The 16,390-nt window shown below is 50.9% G+C and overlaps 1 protein-coding gene across 2 annotated transcripts in view; it reads left to right on the top strand.

Annotated features, from left to right (window-relative positions):
• The window catches only part of LOC111939342 (protein CEPU-1), a 365,998-nt gene that overhangs the window by 134,360 nt on the left and 215,248 nt on the right, over nt 1–16,390 (top strand). The gene's annotated exons all lie outside the window — the stretch shown is intronic.

Raw genomic sequence — 16,390 nt, forward strand, 5'->3', positions numbered from 1 at the left:
TTATTTGTCTTTTCGTTTTAGGGGCAGGAAGTATGAGAATTCCTGCTACCCTGTCAGGATCTAACTTCTTTTTACCCTGTGATATCTAATGCCCTAGATACTTTACCTCGGGCTCTGTGAACTGCAGCTTAGATTTGGACACTTTCAAGCCCTTCTGTCCTAGGAAATTTAACAACGAAATTGTGCTCCTTTTAACTTGTTCCTCAGTCGTTCCAGCAATTAATAAATCATCTACGTATTGTAATAGTTTTGTCCCTTCCTCCGGATGAAATTGTGTGAGTAGTTGTTCCAATGCTTGTCCGAACAAGTTTGGTGATTCCACAAAGCCTTGTGGGAGGACAGTCCACCTTAACTGTTGATTTCTGTTCGTGTCAGGATCCTCCCATTGAAATGCAAAGAAATTTCTACTCCCTTCATCCAAAGGACAGGTCCAGAATGCATCCTTTAAGTCAATCACACTGTACCAAACATCCTCAGGCGAGAGTCTGTTTAGTAAAGTATAGGGGTTGGCTACGACTGGGAACCTGGTTCGGGTCCGAGCATTTACTGCTCTCAGATCCTGAACCAGTCGGAAACTCCCATCTGCTTTCTTTACGGCCAGGATGGGGGTGTTATGTTGGGACATGCACGGCTCGAGAGTTCCTCCTTTGAGGAGGTCGTCAATTACTAGTTTTAAACCCCTTCTCCCTTCTATAGGGATGGGATATTGCTTGATCCTGATTGGATCATCCGGGTTTTCTATCTCAATTTTGATGGGGGGAATATTCAATTTCCCCACCTCTCCCTTGGAATGCCACACCTGAGGATCAATTTCTTTCTCATCTTTTGGCGTTAAATGGAATATTTTTATTACTAATTCGGAATCTTTCACCACAATGTTTATCCCTAATGCAATAATCATATCTCTCCCTAATAAATTATAATCCGCTTCCTCTACTAACAACAAATTTCCTAAACAAACTTTATTTTCAGATTCAATTTCTACATCTTTTATTACAGAGACCTTAAAAGGGTCTCCCTTTGTGCCAATTACAACCACCTTTTCTTTGCTTGTGAGGCATCCCTTGGGTAATTTCTGTAGGGTGCTTCTTTCAGCTCCCGTGTCGACTAAAAATTCAATTTCCTGGCGATGGGGACCTACTTTAAGTTTTATCAAGGGCTCCGTTGCTGTTAATGTCCCCATCTGAAAGAGCCCAAGACCTCCCTAGTCTTCTTGAAATATTTTCTCATCTTTTTGTTTCTGCCGGCAATCCCGTTGGATGTGCCCTACCTTTTTGCAATAAAAACATTCTGGAGGATTCTTTCGGGGAGCCGGGTTGTCCTTTTGCGACCCCTGTGGCTTTTTCGGTAATGTCTTACCTTGTTTCTGTTCTTGTTTTTGAACTTCTTTTACTGCGGCCACTAGGATTTTGGCCTGCAGTTTCTGTTTTTCGTCTTCCCTTCGCATATATACTTTTTGAGCTTCTCTTAGAAGCTCTTGTAAACTTTTCTCTTGCCACCCATCAACCTTCTCTAATTTCCTTCTTATGTCCTCCCATGATTTTGCTACGAACTGTGTTTTTAGCAAAACCTCTCCCACTGGAGAGCTGGGGTCCGTTCCAGAATATATCTGTAAACTTCGCCTCAGTCTTTCTAACCACTCTGTGGGAGATTCTTCCTTTCCTTGGCATTCCCCGAATACTTTACTGATATTTTGTCCTCGGGGAACCGCTTCCCTTATTCCTTGTACAATCATGTTTCTTAAATCAATCATGTTCCTTCTTCCTTCTTCTGTTTGGGCACTCCAACTCGGGTTTACGCCGGGCCATTTTTGGCTTCCTGGCGTCCCCTGCGGGTTTCGCCGCTCCCAGTCTCTGATACCTGCCTGTTTGATCATTTCCCTTTCCTCCTGGCTGAACAACGATCTCAATATAGACATGAGATCCTCATAAGTGTAAATACTACTTCCTAGAAATTCGTCTAACTTCTCCGCCACCCCAAACGGGTCGTCTAACAATCGCCCCATCTCCTTTTTGAATGCCCGCACGTCCCCTGAATTAAGGGGTACATTTACAAATCCAATAACTCCTGGGGCGGTAGGCACTTCTCTGAGGGGAAACATTCGATGTCCACTTTCGTTTTCTCCCCAATCCTCATGCATCGATCTCGCTTTGTAGCGAGTTCGACTTGAGGGAGGGGAACTAGGATTCTCAAACATTGGTTCTCTTATTGTTTGCGGATATTCCGCTGTACCCACATTATCAAATGGGGTACTTTCTGTTGTTTTTGAGGGTCCCGGCAGTGGTGGTTGGACTGGCAACGGGGGATAAGGTGTTTTCCAGCCTTGCATCCCCCTGGCCCCTGAGAGGGCTGTGGTTGCCGTGGTTTCAGTTGGCGGGGACATCGGGGGAGCCGCCGGAGCCGTTACCGGCGCCGTCTCCCTTATCTGTGGGGTGTGTCCACCAGCCGGTTGTCCAGGGGAACCCGTGGGTGCTGATGGCACCACTTGATCTGCCGCAGGAAGCCCCGCTGGCCCGTGGTATGGTGGGGGCAGGTGATCCAGGGGTTCCCAACTTTCTGTTTTTATTTCATTTTTCTGTTTCACTGGGAACAGCCCGACCTTGGGAGCTAACCAAAGTCGGGCGTATTCTTTTTCCTCGGAGTCCGAGGAGGCTTTACGCTCCACGTGAGAGATTAACTCGTTACATGTCCACTTCTCAAATGTACCTAGTACTGGCCAGATGAGGTAATTTCGCAACTCTTGCCCACCCCAAACCTCAGCACAGTAATAGATCATCTTTGCCTTGGACTTCCTTTTTCTTTCGGGACACTTTTCCCAATTTCTCAACATCCACCCCAAAGGACTTTCTGGGGGAATGTCTAACAATTCCTTCGTTCTTTCAGAAGGGTCCTTTTCCTTAATTTCTTTTTGTACCTTACTTTTTCTCTGCCCCATAGTGAAGAGAGAAAATTCTTACCTGTTCTCTGCGTTGTGTTCTTTCGGTTATACTTGGGAAGTCAAAAAGACTGCCAATACTCACCTTCACGGTTTGCTGCACCGGGGTTTTTCTTGGCGCTCTGACCTTTCCCTCGGAACCCTCCCTGGGTTCTCTTTTGGGTTGAAAGAGTTTACTAATTCCCGAGCTCGATGGGACGTCCTCTTCCCCTTTCAACCCCCTTTGCGATCGGTCCTCCGGGACTCCCTTTAGCCCCGGGATTGACAAATGTGGCAGAGAGTCTCACACGGAATCGCTTCCTTCGCGGCCGGCCAATTCCCTCGCGGGAGGATGGAAACGCGGCCTTGAAGTCCACACTCGCTCCGTGATCAGATCACGTCTCACACACACTTGCCCAATCGCCTGCTCAACCTCACAATACTTACAGCAACTTTTCTTGCAAGGATGTCTTTGTGCACTTCAGACTTTTTACAAGCTACCAAGCCGCGGCTTTTCCTGAAGGCCCCGTGCCTTCCCGAGCTCTCTGGATCCGTTTCTTTTTATTGTGGTTTTTACCTTTCCTAAATTTGGTTCGGATGTTGGGGTGGGCTGCGGAGGTTCTCGACTTCCCAGGCCGCCGAAATCGGCGGGGGTACCCCCCTGGACAGCGAGATTCTCCCACAGCTGTTCCCAATCCGAGTCACGGCACCAATCTGTTATAAACGCAAAGGCAAATTTATGATAGAGATGAAAAATAGATTTATTAATAAACAACAAAGAGAGAAACAACGATAAAAATCCACAATAAAAAGATCAGCGCAGCGCTGGGTGGACAGGGTCTACACCAAAAGGTATAGGTTTCCCAAATCCACGTCTGAGGGTCCCCAAGCCTCGGTTTTTATAGAGGTTTTGTGTCCTTAGGCTAAAATTCCAGGCAGGTTTCATTCACCAAGTGTCTCTGATTGTTCAGTGAATGAATTTCCTGCCGTAGAATGATGACATTAACTTGTGTCCGGCCAGAATCTCCTCATATGTAAAGGAGATTCTGTATGTATTTCAATTTGTGTTGTCCTGGCAGGGCGGGGGAATTCGGTCTGGTGCCGATGGATATCTTGACTGCGCCTTCCTCTTTGTTCCTCCTGATTGCTTTCTCAACACCAGGAACAGCCCTGGTCTGGCAAGGCTCAGTTTTTCGGAGCCTGTCTTTTCACTATTGATCAGATTGTTTCCACAGAAGTCTGCAGGGCGTTGCTCAGGTCCGGAGGCCGACGATTTCCCTGAGCCAGCTCCATTGTAGGTTTGACGAGCCTCGTCCTGTTTTTTGTTCGTGTTGATGGGCCTTGCCAAAGTTCGTTATCAAGGTGTCGTTTTGCAATCAGTTTCTCCCCAAAGGAGATTTCGGCCAGCCCCAAGAAGGGGTTTTTCTGTACATTTTATATTTTATATCCTTGCAAACACATTTGTCACATTTATACAATTTTCGAATTTTTAATACATATGGTAATTTATTACAGGATGGAAGGAGAAGGCAGGGAGAGGAATCCAGGGAGGGATGGAAGGAGAAGGCAGGGGAGAGGAATCCAGGGGGGGATGGAAGGAGAAGGCAGGGAGAGGAATCCAGGGAGGGATGGAAGGAGAAGGCAGGGAGAGGAATCCAGGGAGGGATGGAAGGAGAAGGCAGGGAGAGGAATCCAGGGAGGGATGGAAGGAGAAGGCAGGGAGAGGAATCCAGGGAGGGAGGGATGGAGGGAGAAGGCAGGGGAGAGGAATCCAGGGAGGGATGGAAGGAGAAGGCAGGGAGAGGAATCCAGGGAGGGATGGAAGGAGAAGGAAGGGAGAGGATTCCAGGGAGGAATCCAGGGGGGTATGGAAGGAGAAGGCAGGGAGAGGTACCAGGAGGGAAGGTTGAGTGGACATAAAGGGGACAGGTATCCAGAGAGGAATGGAAGGAAAAGGCAAAGGAGAGGACTCCGGAGAGAGATGGTAGGGATGGAAGAAGCAGTGTATGTCACATTTTAACAGAGCAGCGCTACCAGTGAGACCTTTCACCCCCAGAGCAGCTGCCAGGGTGGGTGGGGTGGTTCTGGTGGATGTGATGTTCTTCTGGGACTCTGCTTCCCTCTGACGACCTTAAGTCTGTGCCTGGGGTGACCAGGTTTAGTTTTGCTGCCCTGAGCGGATTTTACCCAAACAGCAGAACAAGTCAGGTACTCACACAGATGCTTTTGCAAACCCTGCTGAGCACTGCCAGCATTATTTCAGCGTTATTTGCAAACCCTGCTCCTCCCTGGATCGCAGATCACCGTCTGTTAATGGGAAGCAATAGTGGAACATTGCCTTCGCAGAGGGTTGCAGGATACATCGGTAATTACGAGGTGCTCAGAAAGGGCCGGAATGGGGCCAGCAGTGCATGGTGGCGAGGCAAATACTCCCTCTAACAATCTCTGTGCTGCCTGGGAGGCTCTGTCTCGGATTGGAACGCTTTCCTAAGGCTCCAGCTGCTGTGAGATGGCTCTGGCTAAGGCGACACAGCGGCAATAGCCCGGGGGGAGCTGTGCACCCAGAGGCTGTTTCTGGGTCAGACACACCACACCACTTTAGCCTGTCTTTGTTGCCCGATCCGAAGAAAACACAAACAACTGTTATAAATGCAACGGCAAATTAAAGATTAACAAAGATTAATTTATTATAAATTAATAAAGCAACAAACAGTGAGGAAAAAACCACAATAAATGGACAGCGCAGCGCTGGGTGGACAGGGTCTATACGCAAGGTATAGGTGTTCCCAAATCCACGTCTGAGGGTTTTCTGGCCTGGGTTTTTATAGGGATTTTATGTCCCCAGGCTAGAATTCCAACCAGTTCCCATTCACCAAATGTCCCTGATTGTCGGGTGAATGGATTTCCTGGCCTAGAACATTGAGTCAGTAAGTATCCGGGCAGAGTCTCCTCAAATGTAAAGTGAGTCTGTATGTATTTTAACATATTTCATCACAGCAGAAGGGATCCGGGCTAGCACCGATGGATATCTCGGAGGAGTAGTCTCTTCTTTGTCTTTCTTGATTGAGTTTCTGTAGTATGGGTTTGGCAGGTGTGGTGTTCGATTCTGGCAACGACCATCTTCCTGGGGCTCGTCCCTTTTGTCTTGCTTGATGGTCTCCGGCCGAAATCGGCCGGGCGTTGCCTTTATCTGGAGGTAGACTTTCAGGCTAGTTCTTTTGTTTCTATGATGGCCTGTGTCCTGTCTTTTCCTCTGAGTTGATGAGTCTGCTGAAACCTGTTATCTGGGGGGGGTTCTTTTGCAATTCGTGATTTTTGGAAAAGGAATTCTACCTCGACCGGGAGGAGAATTCCTTATTCCATACTTACATTTAGTTATAATTATACATACTTTATTTAAACTTCTTATTCCGAATTTTTATTTACTCAATTCTTTATTACACAACCGAAGTCGTTTATGCGGTGCTTTATTGAGGGCCCGAGAGCCTGTGGACTAGCGTCCAAAGCCAGAGCCCCCTTTCACAGAAAAATTACAGGGTTTTTAGATGTTTTCTACATGATTTCTTCATCATCACAATTTCTTACTTTCTTTCACTACTTGGTACTCTTAAAAACGAGATTCACTTAATAAATTATAAAAAGAATTTAATATAAACAAAAGACAATTAGGAGACAAAAGAAATAAAGCAAAAGGTTAAAACGGCCGGGTGCCCTGGTGCGTTACCAGGAACACACCTGGTATCTCAGGAGTGTCCTTTTTATCCCATCTTTGCTGTGAGAGGTTAATGCATATTCAAGCATGTCCCCTCCCTGGTTCCACCTTCTTGGATCATGTTATTTTCTGCTGGTCAGCATTATTTTGGAGTTTGGTTTCTTTTTTGCTGCAGATGGTCACTTGTTGATAACAGCCTGGGCCCCTCATCCTTCCCCTGAGGGCAGCTGGTCTTCATATCTTCCGCTGATAACAATTTGGGCTCTATTGTTCTCCTGATAACAACTTGGGCCCCACTGTCCTTGCCCTCTGGAGTTTCCTTGCCTTGTACCTAGGAAATTCTTTTAAACTTAAGACTTGTTAGCATAGCTAAAAAGTATTTAATATATAATATTCATCTGCGAAAGCCAATATCACAACACAAATTTATAACAGTACGGTTATCTCTTTGACCTTTAGGTTTTGCCAAAAGGTACATTCCTTAGATTATCTCCTAGTTACACTGCTTACATTGCAATATCTGCTATACAGTTCATCTGCAGGTTACATGCGGCCTACCAAGCCTTAGCATGACTACTACTAATGTCAACTAATGCTAACTATTAACGTTTGCTACTATCTTAATAATACAGTTTATTGAATCAAATGGCAACATCTTTATGGTCCCCATCTCGGGACTGCTTTATTTGTGGGGGTGGGAATATTCTGTGGGAAGAGAGGAGGAAGCTCTCTCTAGTTAAGGAGTTTGTGATCCTGGTTAGCTGGCGCTGGCCGAGCACACAGCCTGCAACAAATCCAGAAATGCCTTTTCCTACAGGCAGAAACACGCAGGATCGGCCTGTCTCTCATCCAGTGTCAAAATAGAATATTTTTATAGAATCCCAGGCTGGGTTGGGTTGGAAGGGACCTTAAAGCTCATCCAGTCCCAGCCCTGCCATGGACAGGGACACCTTCCACCATCCCAGGCTGCTCCAAGCCCTGTCCAGCCTGGCCTTGGACCCTGCCAGGGATGGAACAGCCACAAATTCCCTGGGCAGCCTGTGCCGAGGCCTCGTCATCCTCACAGGGAATAATTTCTTTTGTATATCAAACCTAAATTTCCCCTCCTTCAGTTTGAACCCAGACAATGAATGATCTCCGCTTATTTTAGGCCCTCAATCACAGCATGAAATTCCCGGTAATCACCACCATCATCCTCGCTATTGTCTCATGAAAGCGAGAAAGAAAAGAAATAACCCCGACCTCTTATTTTAAAAACGTTGTTATTGTTTTCCAGCAATTGTTGGCTCGTTATGCCGGTGCTTGAGTTAAAGGGAGAGAGAAACAGGCTGGAAATAAGCTGAGGAGCAGCCGTGTTAAAGCGCTTTGCAGCGGAGCTAAAGCACTCCGGGCCGGGTAATTAAGGAGCCCAGCACCCCCCCGCACCCGGGAATTGTGTTTCTGCCTCAGGTGCTTCTCTGCATGTTCAAAGTGCACAGGAATGGATCAAACAGGATTTACTCCTTTCTGCAAGGGCTGCCTGGCAAGCCGGGATTATGCTCTGGGAAAGCATCTGATGAGGAATGAAATGAGACATGGCAAAAATGCGCTCTTTAGAAAAATACAGGGAAGTGGAGAGGAGGGAAGAGAAGGAAGAGGGGAAAGAAAAGGGAAAAGGGAAAGAAAGAGAGAAGAAGAGATGAGGATGATGTCCTGGAAAAAAGGAAGGAAGAGATGAGGATGTCCTGGAAAAAGGGAAGGAACAGATGAGGATGTCCTGGAAAAAGGGAAGGAACAGATGAGGATGTCCTGGAAAAAGGGAAGGAAGAGATGAGGATGTCCTGGGAAAAGGGAAGGAACAGATGAGGATGATGTCCTGGAAAAAGGGAAGGAAGAGATGAGGATGTCCTGGAAAAAGGGAAGGAAGAGATGAGGATGCTGTCCTGGAAAAAGGGAAGGAAGAGATGAGGATGCTGTCTTGGATTCATGGCCAGCTGTCTCCTTGGGTGGCACAGGGACAGGAAGAGGGGTTCATGTTCACACCCGTTTGGATGGCTGGGGTGTGGCCTGAAGGAAGGTTGAGGTTTTCGGTTGATTTTGAGAGGGGTTTGAAGCTCAATTCCCCAGGAGTCCTGACCTGCCAGGTGGGCCGGTGTCTCTTGAAATATTCCTGCCGTGACTTTCTGCCTCTTTGAGCCCCTCTCTGGAGCTCTGCGAGCCCAGCAAAGCAATCTTTGATTTCAGTGTGTTGAGGATGGAGCCTGTAGGAAAAGGAGAAGCCTTATCCTAACAAAATGTGCTGAATTCAAGGAGGCCATAAGGGGAGGGGGGGAATCTCTGCAAGAACCGTGGGCAAACAGCCCTGTCCTAATTCAGGGCACAGCCACACACCCTGGGCATGCTCGCATCCCTTTCCCCCTCCTGCCTAGCAGAAGGTTCTTAAAAACGAGATTCACTTAATAAATTATAAAAAGAATTTAATATAAACAAAAGATAATTAGGAGACAAAAGAAATAAAGCAAAGGGTTAAAACGGCCGGGTGCCCTGGTGGGTTACCAGGAACACACCTGGTATCTCAGGAGTGTCCTTTTTATCCCCTCTTTGCTGTGAGAGGTTAATGCATATTCAAGCATGTCCCCTCCCTGGTTCCACCTTCTTGGATCATGTTATTTTCTGCTGGTCAGCGTAATTTTTGCTGGTTATCGTTATTCTAGCTGGTCAGTATTATTTTGGAGTTTGGTTTCCTTTCTGCTGCAGATGGTCACTTGTTGATAAGAGTCCAGGCCCCTTATACTTCCTCAGAGAGCAGATGGGCAGGGATGGAGCATCCACAACTGCAGTGACACAACACCACATGGAGGAGAGGTGGCCTGGACATGTCCCCAGAAGCAGGACCAGGAGTGTCCCTGTCCCATGGAGACCTGTGAACAGCCTCCTGACATGAGGAAATGCAGGAGGACACAGCCCCTGCCATTAACAGGCCTCACTCATAATTAACAAGTAACTGATCAGTATCTGGGATGAGCTGAGCATGCAGGGAAGGGAAGGGCTGGGAAGTGCCCCCAGTGGTGCCTCTGCCTCTCCTGGCTCTGTGTGCAGGGCAGAGCATGATATTTTATTTATCCAAAGGTCAACAGAGCCAGAAGGACACGGAGCTGAATGGGGAGTCTGGGCGGGTTATTTTCCCCTTCTTTCCATATCTTTCCCCCTTGCCAACGTCCTGGTACCGGCTTTTTGGTAACAGTTTGCTCTCCATTTCCTGCTGCTGATAATAGCCTGTTTTCCACAGCTTGATCCTCCCATTGTCTTGCCTGTTGGAGTTATCTTGCCTTCTCCAGATGAGACATATCCTTACCATTCAGAATTCCTATCTAAGCCTGTAACTTGCTGAGAGAAAAGAATATAGTGAAAGCATATAATATATTTATCAGAATAATTGTGAAAAGCCAATATTTACAACATGAATTCACAACAAGGTGACACCTAAACCTCTGCACACAGCTGGCTGTGAGCTCTGTGCTGTGGTGGGAGCAGCACCTGGAGGGCACAGGTCCAACATTCCCAGCTGGAATTCCCGTGCCAGTGCCGGCTCCCAGGGCTGATGTGCTGCCGCTTGTCTTTTGCTAGGAATTGCCGTTTTGGAGGCTTGAAATCCCCAGCAGGACGCTGTGTTCTCCCTCCTCCCGTCTCTCCTGCATCCCCCAGCCCGGTTTCTGGCCCCCACGGGGTGTCTGCTGTGCCGCAAGGCAGAGCCAAGCTGGGAGCTCAGCCGCCGGCAGATAATTGACTTCGGAAGCGTTTCGTATGAGAGCTGGGAGGAAAACAAGGGGAAATATGTTATTTTACAACCTTGATACTCCTGACCTCATTGGAAATAAATGTAGACTCAACAGCCCGGAGAAATGGGATGCTGCACGGCGAGGCAGGGGCGGCAGCGCGGGGCTGTGCTGGCCTCGCACGGCTCCGATGGGTACTACAAGGCTCCGCCGCGGAGTAAAATGCTTGGGAGGATGCGCTGGAGTATCCGAAGGCAGAAGGACAGCCCCGTTTTCCCCGCTTTCCTCCCTAACCTGCCGCTGGGGGCTGCGGTGCGGTGCCAGGCGGGTGGCACCGGAGCGCTGTGGGGTGCTGTGCTGTGCTCTGGGGGTGCTCCAGAGGGGTCCCAGCTCCCCTGGCATGCAGGAGCTGAAGCAAAGCTCCCCCAGTTTGCCACGATCCAGCTGGTGATGCTTTGGCGCTGGTCCCTGGCCGGGGTGGGTGCTGGGGGTGCTGGGGGTGCTGCTGTGACCCCCCAGCACCGGGCAGAGCCTCCGGGGCACCCAGGGCACTTTGGCTGCCCCTGCCTTCCCCGGCCCTCTCTGCCATCTGTGCCAGGGTCGTTAAAGGTGTGAATTAGTGCTTGTCGTGGGCGCTACTTAAAGGTAATGAAGTTTACTTGGCTGGGTAAATTACCAGCTCTCTTTAAATGGCCCTTTTTTCCCTTCATTACTATGCAGATGTATGCTAATGAGATGGTCTCCAAACACAGCTTTGATGACCTTCTAATTTTTATTTATTTATTTACTTGACGAAGCAGTTTTGGCTGGCAGTGTAATTTAATTAGCAGCTCCATTTCGGAGCCTGCCTGGCAGCCAGGGGAGAGGGGCTGGGGCTGCAGAGGGGCTTCTCCAAAGGAGACGGGTCCTCCCCCCAAACTGGGGGGGGTCACCGAACCCTGGGGTTATGGAATGGTTTGAGTTGGAAAGGACTCTCAAGCTCATCTCGTTCTACTCCTTCCCATCCACGATCCCAGGTTTCTCCAAGCCCCGCCCAACCTTGGACAATTTTAGGGATGGGGAGGGCACAGCCTTTCCGGGCAACCTGTGCCAGGGCATCACCGCCCTCACTGGGAAGAATTCTTTCCTAATATCTAATCTAAATCTCTCCTCTTTTAGTTTAAAAGTGTCCTGTCACTCCATGCCCTTGTGAAAAGTCACTCTCCTTTTTGTAATCCTGCTTGAAGTACAGGAAAATGCAGCAGGAAGGCTCCGGCTTGTCTGGACTACCCAGAGGTGTATTTAGGGAGTGACAGTGCACTGGTGGGATTAATTACCTGAAGTTTCTAGGGTCGTAGGGAAGGAGAGTGCTGTAAATACGCTGAATAAGAGGAAATCTTTGCATCTGCTCTGAAGGAGGGCACTGCAGGGAGCATCTCCTGCAGGCAGAGCCAGCCTGGGCCGTGCTGCCAGTGGGTGGCCGCTGCCAATTCAGAATCTGGGCGTGGGGAGCAGCTCTGGGGACAGAGCAGCCCCAGCCCTGGGGACAGGGACCGCCAATGAAACGCCTCTTGCAAAGCATCAGCCGGGCTGCAATGAATGGCAGCCCTGGGCAGCGGCTCCGGCAGCTCCGCTGATACATCTGGGATCTCTCCTCCTGCAAGGGAACGTGTGGCACCGCAGACATCAGGTGCCTGGACATGCAGGCAGTGTCTGAGCGCCTGAATAGACTGGGGGAAGCGTCATTTCCCAAATTCCTCTTCCTCTCCTCTCCTCGCATCCTTCTGTCTGTGCTTTGCCCCATCCCCTCCATCCCCTCCATCCCCTCCATCCCATCCATCCCCTCCATCCCTCTCCATTCCCTCCATCCCCTCCATCTCCCCCATCCCCCTCCATCCCCTCCATCCCCCTCCATCCCGCTCCATCCCCTCCATCCCCCTCCATCCCCTCCATCTCCCCCATCCCCTCCATCCCCTCCATCCCTTCCATCCCCCTCCATCCCCTCCATCCCCTCCATCCCCCTCCATCCCCTCCATCCCTTCCATCCCCTCCATCCCCTCCCATCCCCTCCATCCCCCTCCATCCCTTCCATCCCCTCCATCCCCTCCCATCCCCTCCATCCCCCTCCATCCCTTCCATCCCCTCCATCCCCTCCCATCCCCTCCATCCCCCTCCATCCCCTCCATCCCCCTCCATCCCGCTCCATCCCCTCCATCCCCCTCCATCCCCTCCATCCCCTCCATCCCCTCCATCCCTTCCATCTCCCCCATCCCCTCCATCCCCTCCATCCCCCTCCATCCCCTCCATCCCCTCCATCCCCTCCATCCCCTCCATCCCCCTCCATCCCCTCCATCCCCGTCCATCCCCTCCATCCCCCACTGGAGCTGTGCCGGGGGTGTCCGGGGGTGCGGCAGCTCCAGCTGCTGCTGTTTAGGTTTAAGTGTTTGCATTTGTTTATCACAAAGACGCCCCTGAGATTTCCTGGCTCATCCACAGGCTGGGCCAGAGAGCTGAGCGAGGAAATCCACAGAAGCTGTCCATCAACAAAAACACCCCCAAAACACCCCCAAACCAGCACCCGGCTGTGTCCTCGGCTTGGAGGTGCAGGGAACAGATCTGGGTGCCTGGGTGGGCGCTGTGGGTGATCTGGGGCCCCCCAGCTGGGACCAGGCAGGACCTTTCCATGTTTTTTGGGTGCTTCCAGAGTTGGACCAGGTTGCTGGCCCCGTGGTTCCCTTGCAGCTCTCACTGGCTGAGCCTGCCATAGGGATAATAATAATAATAATAATAATAATAATAATAATAATAATAATAATAATAATAATAATAATAATAATAATAATAATAATGACGCTCTGGCAGCCTCTCCTGCCCATTCGTTCCGCCTGGTTAGAGGCTAATGGGAAAGCCAGAGGAGGGGACCACAGCCCAGAGGAATTTGGCTGGATGGAGCCTCCCACAGCATCCTTCATCCTTAGGGATGCAGAGCAAGGCCAGGCAGGGATCCGAGCAGTTCTGTGCACGCACATGGTGGTGATGGACAGGGAAGAGCCTTGAAACATCGGTGCTGTCCTCCGGTGGGTACAAAGTGTGGTCCCAGAGTGTGAGGTGACACGGCTGGGTCTGAGGAGTCCCCCCATGTCCCTGTGGACTTCCGGCTCCAAATTGGTACCCGAGCCCCTCTCTTTGTTTGCTTTTCCATCTCTCCATCCTCAGGGCAGTAAAAGCAAACAGCCCCGTGCCAGGAGGGAGGAGAGGAGGTTGCACACCTCTTCCCGGCCTCTCATCCTCCTGTTCTGTGCTCAGCCAGGAGCTGGGAAGCACAAAGCCATTTCTGTGAGCGGTCCCCCTCCAGCCCTGGGCTGGGCCAGCGCCGGGATGCTGGCAGCAAGGAGATAGTTCAAACTTTTATTGGCGTATTCATGTCCTCCGATTGACTGATAAACTGGCTCCTCATTATGTTTTTGTGTTCTACTCGTCTTTTTAATTAGCCTAAGGGCCTCATTAGCAGCAGCAGCAGCAATGACTCTGTGATCAGCCTTGCCTGGCATCCAACCTGCATAATGTCGCACAGGCTCGGTGCGCAGGGGTTACCTGTGAAGTGCCTCCCCCTCCTCCCCAAGCCCCTGGCCCCGAGGGAGAGAGCTGGGAACAGTCCTGGAGCGGGATGGGGAGCGGCAGTGCCACTATGGGGTGCTGCAGAGGGACAGGGTGAAGTGGCAAAACGCTGCTCAGAGATTCTGGGTCCTCTGCTTTGCTCCTCTCCTGTTCCCTACTGGGTGGTGGCTTCCTGCCTCAGTTTCCCTGCGAGAACCCCGAGCCCCTTCCCCTCCTCCTGCCCTGAGTTTCAGCGCAGGGTGAGGATCCCTCTGGCAAGAAAAGGCTGCAAATTGCTCTCTCCTGTGGGCTGGGGATTTGATTTCTGCACCCGACTCTGCTGCGGGGAGCCAAAACCTGCGGCGCCTGCAGCAGCCAGGGAAGGCCCTGCCTCGGCAGCCAGCTGGTGCCCCCTTGCTCTGCCTGTGCCATCAGGCAGCCAATTAGCAAGAAATTAATATTGTGATTAGCAAATATTATGATTTTCTATCTGAATCTGTAATGAGCTGATTATTCACTCGTGAGTGGAAGGCAGTGCTGTGGATGAGGCTGCCTTTGCCCTGGCGGGATGGAGCTGGGCAGAGCCTGGAGCAGGATGGAGCATGGAATGGGGGGTTCCAGCGGGGCTGCCTGGGCTCCATCCCCGGTGCCTGGAGGGGAGCAGGCAGGGCTGGCTGCCGGAGCGTGCAGGGCTGCAGCCCGACAGCAGATGGCAATGCCCTCCTGCGGCACGGCACTGCTGCCACCCTGGGCACATCGGGGGTGCTGGGGACCACCCTGCCCAGGCAGCACTGCCTGCAGCACCTCAGCAATCCCACAGAGACAGAGAAACAGCGTGGTGAGCTCAGCTCTGGCTCCTGCTGCAGCTCCTCGTGGGGCTGGGACTGTTCTTCCCCCTCTGTATCTCATGTATCTTCTGTATCTGCATCTCATGGTGCTCCTCCCCAGAGGGGATTGCAGAACTGTGAAACAGTTTGGGCTGGAAGGTTTAAAGGTCTCCAATCCAACCCCCCTGCCATGAGCAGGGAGACCAAACCAGGTTGTTTCAAGCCCCATCCATCCTGGCCTTGAACACTTCCAGGGATGAAGAGTCCAGCAGCTCTCTGGACAAACTGCTCCAGTGTTTTACCCCTCGGCTGTGCTTTTCCCAACAATTCTATTACTTTTGAGTTATCAGATGTCTGGGTTGATGTGGGACATGTTGATGGACATCAAAATCTGCTTTTCCTTTGCATTTTCCTGTGCATTTCGGACCACAAGGAAAACGTCCTGTATTCAGGTGTTTATCCTTCGAAAAGATATTGGCAAACTTCCTTCCCTTGTGGTTCCCAGAACACTGATGAGGTGTGACAAGAGATGATTTTCTCTGTGTTGTTAGAGATGTTTTCCTCTGCTTGGGGAAACTGAGGCACACACAGTGATTTCTCAAAACCAAGGAAAAGGAGCATGGGAAGCAGGAGGAGAAAGGAAGGTTTCATGGACTGAAAACTTTGCACTCCCTGGACCTGTTTATGCCAATATGGGATGGCTCAGTTTTGTTCTCTTGCAAAAAAATACTCCAAAATGACCCAAATATGGTAATTTATGACCATCTCATGCTCTGGGACTTTAGGTGCACGTGGGCCAGATCTGAACTGGCTTGGAAAAGCAGGGTTTTATTCTGCACAGCTCCGTTCTTGTGAAATAATCCGTGGTTTTGGTTGGTTTTCCATGGAAGAGGGAGCTGAGCACTAGATGGCGAAAACGAGCTGTGGAAAAGGCTTGTGGCCCTCACCTCTCCATCCTCACCCCTCCATCCTCACCCCTCCATCCTCCCCATCCTCACCCCTCCATCCTCCCCATCCTCACCCCTCCATCCTCCCCATCCTCATCCCTCCATCCTCCCCATCCTCATCCCTCCATCCTCCCCATCCTCACCCCTCCATCCTCTCCATCCTCCCCATCCTCACCCCTCCATCCTCCCCATCCTCACCCCTCCATCCTCCCCTTCCTCACCCCTCCATCCTCCCCATCCTCACCCCTCCATCCTCCCCATCCTCACCCCCCCATCCTCCCCATCCTCACCCCTCCATCCTCCCCATCCTCCCCATCCTCTCCATCTCACCCCTCCATCCTCCCCATCCTCACCCCTCCATCTTCCCCTCCCTCACCCCTCCATCCTCCCCATCCTCACCCCCCCATCCTCCCCATCCTCACCCCTCCATCCTCCCCATCCTCCCCATCCTCACCCCTCCATCCTCCCCATCCTCACCCCTCCATCCTCCCCTCCCTCACCTCTCCATCCTCCCCATCCTCCCCTCCCTCACCCCTCCATCCTCCCCTCCCTCACCCCTCCATTCTCCCCTCCCTCACCCCTCCATCCTCCCTGTTCTCACTCTGCCACCTCCTGGCCCTCACCCCAGCACTTTCTCTGAAGATTTGGAATAAAAGAAG

This window comes from Cyanistes caeruleus, chromosome 23 (assembly GCF_971803275.1).
Source record: "Cyanistes caeruleus chromosome 23, bCyaCae1.hap1.1, whole genome shotgun sequence".
Taxonomy (NCBI): Eukaryota; Metazoa; Chordata; class Aves; order Passeriformes; family Paridae; genus Cyanistes; species Cyanistes caeruleus.